Genomic DNA, 16,703 nt, shown 5'->3' with positions numbered 1-16,703 from the left:
ATCTTCTGGCCTGCAGGCATACACACAGACAGAATATTGTATACATAATAAATAAATAAATAAATAAATATTTAAAAAGAACAACTCAAATGGAAGTTCAATGACAATTTATTCGAGTTTAAAAGAAAAACCACAGGCAAGCAAGGTGTAAAATCTTGCTTTCTGCCCATGTTAAAAATAGATTCAGGGTAGCAAAGAAAGAGCCCAACCCTTCAGGGGATGCTCCCTTTGTGACAAGATAACTTTACCTCTGGTCAGGAGGAAATGCTGCTGAAAAAAGGGAAACGTGAGCACACAAGGACAGGGTGTGCACTGCTGTTTGTTCTGATGCCGTGTGTGTGTGTGTGTGTGTGTGTGTGTGTGTGTGTGTGTGTGTACGTGTGTGCATGTGTGTGTGGTTTCTTCTTCATAGGCTGGTGTCTGACCTCACAATCGTTCATGACTGACTAGTTTTAGAAGAATTTTCTAAAAAGGAAAGGAAGTAAAGTGGTCAGCCACCGAAAACACTTGGATTCCGAGAGCGATGGCCCTTGCCTTGCACAAACAAAAGTTTACAGTGGGAGATTAGAACATTTGCAAAAAGGTTTTACAAGATGGGAGACATAAAAAGTTTGGGCTCTGCCATAAGCAGACGTTTGATAATGCTTAACAGGAAAGAATATTTTATGTTTCTTAAGCCAAAGGAGGAGACTGCGGGAGGGAAGGGGAAGGCAATGTATGCCATTTAAGCTAAATGATTCAGAAAAGTCAGCAGACTTAGGACCTTTGCGTGGCTGCTGCCCATTAGCTACTGCACTATGGCAGGTATTCTAGAAAGAAAACAATATTCCTCCAGTCTGTCTCGCATGGCTCAAGGTGAATCCTCTTCCTAAAAATGATCCCTCAACCAACACGAATGAAGCAGCTCACCGTGAGGGCTCGGTGGGCAGCTAGGCCAGAGATTCTGTTCCCTTACTCCAGCGCTGCTTTCCCTGTAGTGTCACGGCTTCTGAAGAGCGCCCTGACAGCATCTAGGAAGCAAAAAAGAAATCAGAACTCCTGTTATGCCCAAGTTTCTGGTCCCCAAATGAATTCTCAGAGCCAGATTTCTGATGCAAATTACATGAGGGTTTTTCATAATATTCAAACTTACGCTTAGACCAACACCTTTCTGGTGCGGGACCATGGTCTATATTCTGTCAATTATATTTTAAATAAATGCTGATTGGCCAGTAGCCAGGCAGGAAGTATAGGCAGGACAACCAGACAGGAAGTAGAGGCAGGTCAAGGAGAACAGGAGAATTCTGGGAAGGAGGAAGCCCATTCCTCTGCAGTCCTTACCAGTCACAGAAAAAGTAAGCTGTGATTGCTTCACTGAAAAAGGTACTGAGCCATGTGGCTAACATAGACGAGAATAATGGGCTAGTATAAGTTGTAAGAGTTAGTAAGAAGCCTGAGCTAATGGGCCAATCAGTTTATAGTTAATGTAGACCTCTGTTTTGGTTTCTTTGGGACTTAACGATTGCAGGAACTGGGCAGGACAGAAAACTCGGACAACACCTTTCCAGCACCCCAGCATGGTGGGTGCAGAGAGTGTAGCAGGGAACTCTGGGAGGGTAGAACTTTTAAAGGAGAATCAGAGGAGTTCATGTCTTGTCGTCTTGGAATTGGGTAAAGAGTACATAGGATAAGGTAGTTTCTGAACCCATTGGTCAGTTTGGGGGCGCAAAACCTAACAAAGAGCCATTAATAACTGACAAGGTATCTTCAAGGACAGGATGCCTCCGAAGAACATCTGGACCTTGTTAAATTTTATGACCCTGCTCCCTATCTTCTTAATTGGCCATCTTTAGGGTAGCTATTCAAATTTCTGCTGTGGCAGCACATTTCTGGAGCTGAGATCACCCACCCCAGCTCATTATGCGGTTTAAGAGGAAGCCCCTTAAAGAGGAGTTTGCAAAGTCAGGTCCTCACACCCCCAAGAACATCCAGTATTCCTAGCCTCTGGAAAGGATGAGGCTGCAAAGAGGCCCAAAGACTTGGCTTTTTTTTTCTTTTTTTTTTTAAATATTTATTTATTTAGTGTGTATACAATATTCTGTCTGTGTGTATGTCTGCAGGCCAGAAGAGGGCACCAGACCTCATTCCAGATGGTTGTGAGCCACCATGTGGTTGCTGGGAATTGAACTCAGGACCTTTGGAAGAGCAGGCAATGCTCTTAACCATTGAGCCATCTCTCCAGCCCCCCCCCTTTCTTTTCTTTTTTTTTCTTTTTTTCAAGACAGGGTTTCTCTGTAGCTTTGGAGCCTGTCCTGGAACTAGCTCTTGCAGACCAGGCTGGCCTCAAACTCACAGAGATCTGCCTCCAGAGTGCTGGGAAAGGCGTGTGCCACCACTGCCCAGTTCAGAAGACATGGCTTTAATCAAGACAGAAACTTACTTTTCTTTGGGGTGGATTTACACTGAAATACATAACCTAGTTCTACTTCCTGTTCCCGACACGATGGACCTCAGATGCTGCCTGATGACATTCTTAACTCTGGGGTCTGTGAAAATACGCGGCCTGTTAATACATCAAAAAACGGTGGACATGATGCTTACACAGATGTTAGGTCAGACACAGATGGGCAATGACTGACCGCTTATGGGGCCAAAGACAGCCCTAGACTAACTGTAGTTAGACTCTGGCCCTGCAATATCCCAACGTCTCCATGATCACTGGAATTGATCTTTGTCGAATCTCCTATCTACAGCAGCATGGGTTCTTTTCAGAAACACCGATTTTGTGTAGGCCAGCTGTCCAGTGAGCTCCCAGAGGTCTGCCTGTCTCAGTCCCCAAGAGGAGAGCTGACAGGCACATGCAGCTACACCGGATTTGGGGGGGGGGGGCGGCTCGGGTTTTAAATTCAGGTCCTCACGCTGCACAGCGAGCTCTCTTCTCCACTGAGAAGCAGCCCTGCCTGTCGTTGCTTAAATGCGTCCTTACCGCTAGAGCAACGTCAAATGGGCTGCTGTCTCTACGATGTGGGCAAAGAAAAGGAGGGGTTGGGGAAGGTATTGGGGAAAAGTGAATGACTGAAGACCTGAAATCTAAAAAGTGCCACACCCCCCGAGTAAATAAAGCAGCAGGCAATGGTGACTAGTGGGAACTGGTGTGATCAGGAAATGTCAGGAGCTCTGAGGCCGGAAGTCCAAGAAGAGTGAAGTAGGAGTGTGGGCATAGCAAGGCAGGAGCCGCCACATCTTCTGTGGTTTCAGTCAGCATAGTCTCTGGAAGAGAAAGACGATAGGAGGGGTCTGGAAGGAGACAGTCAGTGCCTGCTCCCCAGATAGCAGCCAGGTGCTGTGCACCTCTCCGGTGACTTGGGAGACTAATTGTTCCAGTAGTAGGGAAAGAAACTGTTTGAACTGCCTGCTTATGGCGTTAAGGTCTCTCTCTCTCACCGCCCTGCTTGTCAGAACATTACGTCAGCCAATTCTTTAACCCACAAGGCTTAGAAATAAGAACATCACACACATTGAAGACATTTTAATGAACTTAACTGAGAGCTGGAAACTCACCTCTTGAGAAGTTCAGCACATTCCTCAGGGCTGCCCTCACTTCCCCAGCGGCTGAGGCAGGCAGGGAAAGGGCCTCCCTGCTAACACATGTCCATCTTCAGCCAGCACAGCAACCTGCCTTCTGCTGAGCTCTGAGACTAGACCTGCGGTGATTGCCTGGACACTCGCAACTCCACAAACACAACACTTCACTTGTCTTCCCAAAAATCTCCCTTGGAAACCCTCTTCTGTCAATCGTTTTGTTTCTGTATATCAGTTTCACGAGCCATGAACACTCTCCTCTTTAAATGAAAATAATGTAAAGTCCAATTTTATTTTTTTTCAGATATTTTAATTCTCATTTGCTAGTATTCTATTCCAAAAAGAGAGAAAAGGAAAGGAAGGAGGGAAGGAAGGGAGGAAGGAAGGAAGGAAGGAAGGAAGGAAGGAAGGAAGGAAGGAAGGAAGGAAGGAAGGGAAAGGAAAAGAAAAAAGAAAAGAAAAGAGAAAAATCTCTAAAAGGATCAGAGAGGGACAGATGTGTGCTCTGACGTAACGCTCGGAGCTTAGCACTGGGTTCTAGCAGGTACATGTGTATCGACTCTAAGCTCATTTCCTTGTTAAAATATATGACTCCATGGATGTGGAATAGCAGTGTAATTCATCTGGATTTCCAAAAGGTGTTTGGCTAAGTTTCAGGACAAGGAACGAGGTGAAGAAACGGAGACTGTATAAGGTTGTGCGGTGAGACTAGCTCACACCCGACAATGCCCAGAAGGTGTTGATGAATGAATCCTCTACATTTTATAGAAAGGGCTCTCATTTTAACTCTGCCCAATTCATCAAACTTAGAATCACATAGAGTGACACAGGATATTAATTTTACAGATGGCCCAATTCATCTAGTGCAATGCTAGGCACTTAGTTCAATAAATGTTGAATTTAATCAAGAGGAAACTGTTCACATTTTATATGATGGGATCGCAATTGTGAATTAGTTCATTAGGCAGAAAAGAAAGTAAAATGTAAATACAATAACATTGGGAAGGGATAAATGAATTCTGCCCTTTTGGACTCAATCAATTTTAAAAGTATGGCACTAAAAAGGTCAATCTAATATACTTTTATAATATAAAAACAGATTGTAAGGTAAACATGATTAATAAATGGCTTTCCTCTCCCTACAAAGTAAGTAGAGTCCACATAGCATTATTTACTGGTCACAAAGATAATGGTGTGTTCACCTCTGCTGTGTGCAGCCCACATCTGGAAACTGTGTTTTAAGCTAGAAACTGCTTCCAAAGAGGATCATTAATCATGAGCCCACAGACTCAAGGGAAGGGAGATTGCTCGGCTACTAGTGGGGGAGGGGACGTTCTACATTATGTGGGTGGGCCCGGAGCAATCACCGTGTCTCCAAGTATGAAACAGAGAGATGGGATATGAAGGAACCTCAGGGAGACCGCAGGGTAATAAAGACTATGCTTTTTCTTTGTTTTTACCCATTTTTAAATGAATTTACAATAGAATGAGGCATGGTGCTTCTCATCTCAGGAAGTTTGCGGTTTGGAATATGACCTGAGTAGATAGCACCATCATATCTCTGTGAAAACCTGGCTCATTGTAGTCCTGCCACCATGACAAATTGACACAATTAAATATTACTTGTCATTTTTTTATTTTATTTTTTTTATTTCTTCCTCGCGGAGGATTAAACATGCGGCTTTGTGTATGCTAAACATGTGCTGAACTGCTGAGCTATATCTCACTCCCAAATTATCAATTTTTTGCTTGTTTGTTTGTTTTCTGTTTTTTGAGATAGGGCTTCTCTATAGTCCTGGTTATCCTAGAACTCTGTAGACCAGGCTGGCCTCAAACTCATAGAGGCTCACCTGCCTCTGCCTCCTAAGTGCTGGGGATACAGGCATGCACTACCACAGTCCAACCCAAATTATCAGTTCTTAAAACAACATAATCTTATTATCTTCAGTTCTAGAGGTTAGAGGTCTAAAGCTGATCTTGAGGAGTCAAGGTTAGCCACCCAGCAACCTCCTTGCCTTCCACACTTGGTTTCCCCTTTGCCATTGTTCCGGCTGCTGGAGATGCAATGAGAGACACCAGAGGCTAGGAAGCTTAAACCACAGTGAGGTGTTTTACGTCCTCACGGTTCTGGAGTCTGTAAACCAAAGGTCAAGGTGCTAGCGGGCTGACGTTTTCCTGAGGTCTTTCTGCCTACACAGCTTCCCTCTGTGCCTCCTTGGGCATCCCAAGAATCTCTTTCTCTTCTTGTGATAATGTTTTTTTCCAGAATAATAAAGTCTTGCTCTATGAATTTATTTAACTTCACTTACCTCCCTCAATGCCCTGTTCTCAAACACAGTGATATTGAAGGTAGGGCTTAAATACAGGAATTTAGCGGAGCACAATTCAGTCCATACTAGTCATATAATAGTCATACAATCTAACATTTTCCCACTTTATGGGGAAACTTGAGTGCCCACTTCTCCTACCACAAAACTCAAAAAATGCTTGCTAAATGAGTGGACGGATAGATTTTGGATGAATACTAAGGCACTGATTCCTGCAGCAAAATTCAGAGGAAATGCTCACTCAATCTGATACCTCAGAGAAATTGTTCTAGAAGACTGATTAACACCTAAATGATCAATTCAGGAAAGAGTAGGGAAAATATTAAGCATCGTGTAGCCAAACACTCAAATTCAAATAAGAAATAAAGGCTTGGAGAAGCTGAACCTTGCCACAGAACCTAACCCCCTACTGTTGCTCTAGGACCAGTCACGTGAGTTAAGGTTTTGCATTGGGCCGGGTGTTGCTCTGGGAAGTCAAGGATGACAGAATTAGGCTAACAGAGAATGGAAGGACTAAGGCGCGTCAGACAAAAGCACCCCGGGGATTGGCAAAGCAAAATAAATGAAGTGCCATATTCCAAATATAAACGAGGAGGAGGTGTGCAGGGTGGAAACTTTCCCTCTTGTCTACAGAACAGAGCATGTGCAGTCTCTAATCCACAAGATTATGTGCAGGTTGAAAGATAAATGAACTTAGCATGGTGATGTATACCTAGAATCCCAGTACTTGAAAGGCTGAGACAGGAGAATTGTGTGTACAGGGCTAGCTTGGGCCACATAGTATGGCCCTTTCTTTAAAACAAAACAGAAAAATATGTTGAACTTATCATAACTCATTACTGTAGCAGAAGGCAGCAGAGAGCCACCCTTGTTAGAGGCCACAGGTAGAAGTTTTATGTATTGGTTGGTCCAAAAGCTGGCATATCACTTGCACCTCAGAAATATCTTTTATTCTCATCTATATTTTGAAATGATGCAAATTCTATATTCACCCTTGGATATTGTTATTTAATATATTAAGAAAGGAGCATAGATCTCACCATATCATAAATTGCTTTCAATAATATTTTATTTTATTATATGAAGTCACTTTGTGATGCTGTTTTCTTTAACCTTAGAAGGTTCCCATATGTTGCAAAATATAGACACACACACATACTCACATGCACACATGTGAGCACATACATATAAATGCACACACATGTATGCACACATATATACATGCACAGACAAATGCATACACTCATAATCACACAAGCACACAAAAAATGAAGGCTTGAACAAAGTGAAAATAATGACGGAGAAGATGGGATAAAAGACTACTCCAAAATCTTTGATAAAATGTTTGCATGCGGCATGTAGTGGCCCTTACTGTCACAGACGTACTCTCAAGCTCTACTAACTCTGTCAGCTCCTGTGGCTGAAGTCCAACGTCAGCAACTGAAAATGATTGAGTCTGGGTAAAATCTGCCTGCTGTTATCAAACCCTGCTACTCCGTGCGCTTTCTTAGGCACCACGTTCAGCTCAGTGAATGAGTCAAGCTGGAGCTTACGCAGTGCAGTCGGAGACGCCGCTCCTTCATTTGAGGTCTCGCTGGGCTGTCGGTCCCAGCTGGCTTCTTCCTGGTGGAATTTAACCAAAGCCTCTCTGCTGGAGGCTGATCACTGCTTACTTTGCAGGTCTGGGAAATGTGCTTGGCCTGTTCCCCATATGCTCTGCCTGCTGGGTTTTGCAGATCTGAGCCGGGTTGTGGATTTATTTAGTTCCAGGAGACTGGGGTCGGCTTTTCACATTCCTGGGTCTTATATGTCTGAAAACCTTCGGTCTGGCTTTCAGAACAATCCTACGGTGTAACCCTAGCTCCTGAATGGTAACATAAATTTGGTAATAATAATAAAACAGAATCAGGGAGCTATCAGAGACTATTAGCACAGACCCATGAATTAAGTCCAGTTACAGCGAATCTATTCAAAAATAACGAACTCCACTGGGATAGAATTGAATTCAAGACCTCAGCCTTGCTGGCACTTCCCACATCCACTTCCTCTAAATATTAAGTTTTCCAGATACACACTCATTGATGTATGTTCTCCAGCTTGTGTTTGGATGATCTTGTAAAGAAAGCCAATTCCACTAACAACAAAAAGCCTGATAGTTTTTAAGCTCCAGGTAGCCAGATACCCACCCAATTATAAACACAAGGATCTCTCTATGGTCCGCAAGGACACAGATTTATTTCTTTTGATCATAATGACATCTGTAACCTGGCACATGATAAATATTCAGCAAATATTTATAAATAAAAGTAAAAAGACAATTCAGATTAACAAGTGAGTTCATGCAACATATATGATTTTAACTGAAATGCTCAGTTCAAGGATCGTTTACGATAGTGTACCTGAAAACATCCATGAAATCCTAACTCCTGGGCTACTGAAGTAGCTCAGCTGGTAAAGGTGTTTGCCAACAAGCCTGATGACCTGAGTTCAATTCCCAGCTCCCACACGGTGAAAGGAGATATCCGATTTTCTCTAGCTATCCACTGACCTCCACAAGAGTGTGCTGGCGCACAAACACATTTACACACAAGTAAATAAAGTCATTTTAAAAACCTAAATCCCAAGTCCTATGTAACTGAGTATGTTGGATTCTCTAGGACCATAAACCACTTACCTTGCCCCCTTCCTTCAAGCCATGTTCTCTAATGCTGCGGAAACTCCTTTATGCCCACTCCAGTAGACTTCAGTCATAGGGAAACCTGTTTCAAAAGAAAATATGCAGTGGACATGCTTCCCAGTTGCTGCCAGTCTCCCCTCCGTCGCTGGTCCCTCTTTTAGGGGACCCCACCTTGCAGAGGCCTGCCCCCTTACGAAGTCCTGTGCAGTGCATTCCACGTGTCAGGGTGTTGCGGTTTCCGCCATCTTCCCTCCAGACACTGGCCACCACCTCACAATGTTCACCCGCCGTCAAAACTTGCCTTTGCTACACTGCAGTCTGTCGCCGCAGTACAAAGAGGACCTGAGTTGCTGCACGGATGTGGTCATGCTCTTGGCGGGTTACTGTTTAATGTGATGTTTCCAGGCTCCTGAGTGGACGCTTCATTTATCAGACCTACTGCATCCATCCTTGCAAAATGATAGGCGCACACCAGCTGACTAAGGTCTCTTCTCATTGTAACTGTATCAATACCTGCATACTTCCCTGCGCCAGCCCCAGGAACAGACCTTTCACCCCCTTCTTCGCTCTGATGCCCTCAGAAACTTTGGCAATGGCTTTTTCTCTCTCTCTCTCTCTCTCTCTCTCTCTCTCTCTCTCTCTCTCTCTCTCTCTCTTGTTCTCTCTCTCTCTCTCTCTCTCTCTGCCTTAGGGGAGACCAAAGAAATAATTTCAGGGTTTTTCACAATATGTTTCATGTGAAATAATCAGGCTAAATGAGATGTTGCTATTCTCACAGCTAACATTGAATGGTTAGTGACGATAATTTAGGCTCTAGAAGGTCTGACGTGTATGTGTAAGTTTGTGTTATGATGTATACGTGACATAATTTTGAAGAATAGCTGAACTCACTGTGATACAGTCTAGCTCTCTCTCACTAAACTGTGGCGAGCCGCCCTTTACGCTACACAGTGGGTTCTAACAACTCTTTTGTCCTCTCCTCTCGGGGTTATGTGACATCTAAAATGACTTCATGTGGTTCTGTTGCAGGCATCCACAGGTCTAACCTGAACTTAGCCCTCAGTTTCATCAGAATGCCCATCTTTCCTTTGGGAAAAGCAGGCCTCAGTTCCCTGACCCATGTTTTTTTGGGGTGGAGAATTTACTTCTTCTTGGAGATTCTTCCAATACACAGAACGTGGGAATCCTCTACTTCCTCTCGTTTCCCTTGCTAGGATCAAATACTTGGGAGAGTTCTGTTTGACTGACAGGTCCGGGGGGGGGGGGTGAAGTTCATCCTGGCAGCAGGAGGTTGAGGCAATGGCAGTCAGAAGGCCGAGGGAAGCCAGGTGTAGTGGTCCACGCCTTTAAACCCAGCAGGTCGAGGTTGCCTTAACCAGGAGGATCTCTGTGAGTTCAAGGCCATTCTGGCCTATGAAGTTTGTTCTAGGGCAGCCAGGACTATAGAGAGAGATAACTAACTAACTAAGTAAACTAATATATAAGAGGGCAATGGGGGACAAATCCTTATGCTCAGCACATTTTCTCTTTCTCGTGCAGTGCGGTATCTAAGCCCCCAGCTATTCAGTCACACTATGTCTTGCACAGGGTAGGCACACACGCACATCTAATGTTTCATGAAAATCACCTCTTCCCTAAACTCAGTGGCTTAAAGGAACTATTAATCATGAGTTGACTTCTTGATAGCGTAGCCACTAAGGTGGGTGCTGCCATTGGGCAGCTGCTGCACGGTAACCGTTCTAGAATGGAGGCTTTGCGTAATTCCAATACCTTCAATACCCTCTCCTTAGCAATCTTATCATTGCTACAACAAAATTCCTGCTGAAAGCAACTAGTGGAAAGAACGGTTTATTTCGGGCTGCAGTTGTGGGGACGCAGCTAGTCACGGCAGGGAAAACGTGGTGACGAGATCAGCTCCAGCTGTGGGGCAGGAAGGTAGAGAGAGAGCGGTCTCATGGCCAGAAGCAGACAGACATGGATGCTGGTGCTCGACTCCTTCTTCATTTTTCTCTTTCTTCATTATAGACCCTGGTCCATGGATGGCGTCACTCACATTCAGGGTAGATCTTTTCTCCCCAGTCAAGTGTCTCTGGAAACACCCTCCGGGTGTGTCTGTCTCCTAAGTCATTGCCCATCCAGTCAGTCATCACCCAAGCTGAGTGACTTAAAACCAGTTCACGTGTGGTTCTAAAGTGACTCACGAATCAGCCTCCCAGTTTACCCTCTAAATTTACTTTCTCTTCCCTTTACACCATCACATCACGATGAATGACCCCTTCCCGTATAAATGAGCAAATTGTTGACAAAACGAGATAATTCTAACTTTTAAGTTCTATGGAAGGAATATGCTAATCTCAAGATTTATTGCTTACACATGATTTTCTGTTTGGTAAAAAGGCAATGGTTAATAATGAAGACCTACTTTTTTCAATATCTTGTTTACCAGTGTGTTGATGGGCCATGTCAGACGATCTTTTTTGCAGAATAAACTAAGCTTCTAAACACAAACAAAGGGATGTATTCTTCTGAGGCATTTTGTTGACAATGGATTTTTGTTCTAAGCAAAAACAAAGTTTTTTTTTTAATAAGTAATGACTTCAACTACAGAAGAAACATTTAAAGACAGAAATATGTTGGTAGAAGTCAGACTATTTTTATAGCTCTTTGTGAAAGACTTAAGGAATTAAGAGACTGCTAAATATAAAAATACTTTTAAAGAGTATGGTTCTTTTTAAAAATCTGACTTGAGGAGTGATCAGCTTTTCTTTCTGAGGAATAAATAAGTCTAGAAAATGCTTATAAATGAATATATTTTTCAACTCAGAAAATAAAAGTCGATATATTCTTCACAATCATAGAAAGCAAAGTTATTTACTGCTGTGGGAAACCAAGGAGTTTATGGGTTAAACTATCCTGGGGTCTTTCGATCGGTCTACATTGCTTGAGCAGGCTGACCCACTGGGATCTGAGCAAACACCACAGGATTATGTAGTTCAAGCCCCACCAAAAGGGCTGCTGAAAGCGAGAAATGAAGCTCCCTTTTGGAATCTGAGGACTTCTAAGTGTTGAGGACATCCCAACTGGCTCCACGCACCCACCTTCTCTCCAACCTACTGGCAGGGTACTGAGACACCAGGTGCGTGAGTCAGGGCCCACTCAGATTCACATCCCATCTCCAAACCCCACCACACTTGACTTCTGCCACTAAATTCCAGGGAACCACTCCTCAGAACACCACGACCATCCCACAGTAGCATTGGCCCCGAATCACTTCCTGCTACATTTCCTTTTTCATGGCCTTGGAGGAGATTGTGATGGGGCATGAAGAGCTAGTATCGGGAGCCAAGTCATACACTCAACTTGAAAATAACATTCTAATATCCTCCAGCTAAAATAAAAGAAATAGTTTGGCTTATAATTTTAAAAGTCAGTCTAAAAACTTAGAAACTACGCCCAAAGGACCACAGAATGGACTACAGGATGGTGAAGAAGAGTGAAAGGGGCCCTCAGGGGCGGAGGCAGGAAGGCTCCCCACTTAGAAGAAGCAGGTGTGATGGTTTCCTTCACTCAGCTCTAGCCACGGTCTTTTGCCATAGCACAGAAGAATGAGGGGTGGGTGGGAGAGATCGACAGATCAGCAATTAAAAGTACTCGGTGCTTAGCCAGAGAACCCAGGTTCTGTTCCCACCACCCACAGGGAAGCTCACAACCATCTGTTCCAGGGAATTCAGTGCCCTCTTCTGATCTCCATAGACGCCAGGTACACACATGGTACACAGACATACACTCAGGCAAAACACCCACACCCATGAAATCTAAATAAATAAATATCTAAACTAAAAACAATGAAGCAAGAGGGTCAAACAAATAGTCTTTGCTTATATGAGTCCCATGAAGATTAATTATAGAGATTAATAGTTTATATTTGTCGCGTTCAGCCCTCGACCAGCAAGGAAAAAGGCAACACCCGGAGCTCTTCTTGCAGCAGTTTTCAGGACTTTATTCACAGCAATCTATCTCCTTCTCCTCCTTCCTCTCTCTCTCTCCTCTCTCTCTCTCTCCTTCCCTCTCCTCTTGACCTCTCTCCCCGGGCAAACCTCTCCCAGCCCTTAAGTAGGCATGGGCTGCCAACCCCGGATTGCCAGGTGGGCACTGCCCATAGGCCCACGCATATGCAAGCAGCTGATGATCATTGCGTGATCAGGCATAAGTCAGACTTTAGCCATAGGAGTTGATTATACATCTCCATCAGGTGTGATTCCATGCAGTTCGCTGCAATATTATTAAGGATAGTTAGGAACCAGGCTTATATCTCATTAGTCTCTCTAATACATCAAATATTTGAATGCAGTATTAATTCAAAAGAATTCTTGTTAGGCAATTCAGCTGGAAGGCAGTAGCTTCCTACCGCATTTATGGGGAGAGCACTTAGCACAGAAAAGAAAGATGAGTCGCGAAAAACAGCTAAGGGAAAAGTAGGGCTGAACTGGAAATCAAAATAAACTCACATCTGAAATGAAGGGATTAATAAAATAGCCAAAGAATAGTCCTCGGACATCAAAGTAACGCAAGAGCAGGGGCGTCTTCCAATGCCCCACGTGGAATGAGGGATTCATTTTCCTGGACCAACTGCAACAATATACACAAAGCTGGCCTTCCGTTCTAGTCATAACAAAATTTGCTTGAAACATATACAGAGCAAAGGAAAGAATTTTGGTTTTGAATATTGAGAATTCAAGAAGAGAGAAATTATTTCCTCTGAAGGCTGACTATTGTAGATATGTGTGTATGTATAGAAGCGCACACTGTATATATATATATATATATATATATATATATATATATATATTCTGAGACTAAATAAGTAAAATTTCTCTTTCTTTTATCCTGAGAGCCTGAAATAATTGCATAGCTGTTTTTACAAAACAGGCTGTAAATGCTCACGTTAATAGGCATCCATTTAATGGTGATAAAAGAGCAGAAAGAGAAGTTTTAGCTGCAGGGCTTTTGTTTTGTTTTTAACAAGAAAGAGTACCCTGAGTGATGGCTTGAGGAAACAGTTGGTAGTGTTCTGTGTATATTAATGTTTGCAAAGCTACAGGCTGTATACAACAATGGGAGTATCAGTTTTTCACTATAACCATTAATTAAACTAAGTTAAATCTTGTTCATAAAATGAGCTTTTCTTATTTCCAGTGGAAAACGTTTTCATGAGGTGATCAAATCCAGCATCCTTAGTAATGCAACAGTTCATTGTGATATTACCCTAGAAGTGATGCCATTAAAAATATATCACATAATTTACATAGGGTTCTCACTAAAATCTTTAATCTACACATAATCATGAGAAAACTATCAAAGATTTAACGTATGACTAGTTCCCTAAAGCAATGGGAGCCAAAGCCTTGAAAAATAACAGTCACAGCAAAAAGAGACTCCAGGCATGATGGTGCATGCCTTTATTCCCATCCCTCGGGAGGTAGAGGCATGAGTTCAAGGTCAATTTGGTCTATATCGTGAGTTCCAAGCCATTCAGAGCCATATAAAGAAGCCCAATCCAGCCGGGCGATGGTGGCGCACGCCTTTAATCCCAGCACTCGGGAGGCAGAGACAGGCGGATCTCTGTGAGTTCGAGACCAGCCTGGTCTACAGAGCTAGTTCCAGGACAGGCTCCAAAGCCACAGAGAAACCCTGTCTCGAAAAACCAAAAAAAAAAAAAAAAAAAAAAAAAAAAAAAAAACCAAAAAAAAAAAAAGAAGCCCAATCCAAAACAGAAAAGAACCACTAGACGGTGATGACACACACCTTTAATACCAGTACCTGGGAGTCATAGATAGACAATTGGATCTCTGTAAGTTTGAGGTCAGCCTGGTCTAGAGAAAGTTCCAGAACAGGCTCCAAAGCTACACAGAGAAACCCTGTCTCAAAAAAAAAAAAAAAAACAACAAACAAACAAACCAAAAAACCCATATACACCATATATATTATATAATATCAGAGATCAAAATAACTACGATAAAGGACGTTCGGGAGACAACTGGAGAAACAACATGATTGTGAGATCTGTTGTACATATGATAGTATCTACTTGATATTCCATTACTGGGATTGTTTAAAAGGAGATTATTTCTTACTTGGGAAAGTCAGATTGAAGTATTTAGTAGCAAAGCGCCATGATTTCGGTAAGTTGCTTTCAAACATATGTGCGTGCATATGCATACACACCTGTAAGTACTGGTATATAGAGAGAAACGTTAACAAGTGCTGCAGAGACTTAAGAGCTGGAAATCTAAGAAAAGTGCGCTTTCATTTCACCCTTTGAACTTCCCGGTAGCTCTGAAATTGTTAGGAACACTGGATTTCAAAAGGCACATGAGAGAAAGTTCTCCTTAGAGAGTATTTCATACCATACATAGCAGAATGAGACTATTTTCATTTTGAAATTAGGAATTGTTCATCAATGGCCATAAAAGAAAAAGTATTGGATACTATATGTCTCTCTCTATATTTTTTTAACAGAACATACTGGTTGTGGTTCTATGAAGTATTCTTCACACACACACACACACACACACATATAGATAAATAAATCTATATAGCTCAATTAATAAAAACAGAGACAGATATCGGGGTTCATCCTGAAGGTTGGAGAGGCATAACAGCCAGCCACTGAGTCTTACCTGTACCTCAACCTGAAATGGCGATCCTGCCTCCAGGAATCTCAGAATGAGACTGTCTGGGAGCTGTCTCCTCCCATCTTATAATCCTCTCTAGTGCTGGAATTAAAGGCTTGCACCACTACTGCCCAGTTTCTATGGCAAACTAGTGTGGCTACTGGGATTAGAGGTGTGTGTCACCACTGCCTGGTCTGTAAGGCTGATCAGCAAGGCTGTTTTACTCTCTGATCTTCAGGCAAGCTTTATTTATTAAAATACAAATGAAATCTCACTACAGATCCATATATAGTGATTGTATGATATAAAGACTCTACAACAGCCATTCTCAAATAAGAGCAGAATATCTGACCAGCCTGTGAAATCACACATTGCTAGGCTATGGATCAAAGCTCCCGGTTCACTAGGCATGCAAAGCAGTTCAGTCATGTTCATTTCTAACACAGACGAGCTGAGGCTATGGTCAAGAACCACCTTTTGGGAACAACAATAGATCAGTCTGGATGGACTGCAAAGAACAAAGGGATATGTTACCTTATACCACAGAGATATTATTAATGAAATCAGACTTTACATGTCTAAAATACAAAAACCTCTGTGTTTCTTAAAGAAATGTGTTACCATTAAAAGAAATACAAGATGAAAAAGAACATATCACTCAAAAGATATGATAATACATCAATTGTTTGCAGCTTGTAAGATTGTACTATTCTGCTTTTTTAAAAAAATGCAAGGACTTTGAGAGCTTGTTTAGAAGTTCTAGAAAGGAGTGCGGTTACTTGCATACCCTTGACTGAAGACTGGTCCTCCTCTATTAGGGGGCAGGGGTCATCCTCTTCGACCAAGAGCACAGCTTCAGGAGAGACACACATGGCACACCTTTAATCCCAGCACTCAGGTGGCAGAAGCAGGCAGATCTCTGTGAGTTCAAGGCCAGCCTACTCAACAGACCTAATTCCAGGACAGGCTCCAAAGTTACAGAGAAACCCTGTCTCGAAAAACAAAAACAAAGAAGTTACAAGAAAAATATATCAAAAATAGTTTGCTTTAATGGTAAAAAAAATACCACATAGAAATAATGGGTGTTTGGCTTAAAAACAGCTGAAAAGGGAGGCCATATGCATTGCTCGTCAGCTTGAGAAATAGACTATGACCTGTGCCCCATCTAAAGTGTTACCATCTTGTGAAAGTAGCTACTCTGACCAGCTCTATATCTTTTGTCTCTTTGGAGATCAGCTGCTCACTACTGCTGCTGGAGATCATGTTTTTGACATTCCCCGAACTGAAGCCCTACATCATCCTATGGCTTGCTATACAGTATTCATTTGTACAGACATGGTAAGACTTATCATTTCTTTTCTAATGGATAACTTACCTCTTGCAAATCCAAGGTTACCTCCGTTACAAAGCGACAGTGGACTGGTGAGCTGAGTTTTCTAAAGAGTTGACTTTCAAGTGTTTCCC

Source organism: Microtus ochrogaster, linkage group LG10, assembly GCF_000317375.1.
Source record: "Microtus ochrogaster isolate Prairie Vole_2 linkage group LG10, MicOch1.0, whole genome shotgun sequence".
NCBI classification, from domain to species: domain Eukaryota; kingdom Metazoa; phylum Chordata; class Mammalia; order Rodentia; family Cricetidae; genus Microtus; species Microtus ochrogaster.
Note: the sequence above shows the minus strand (reverse complement) of the source record.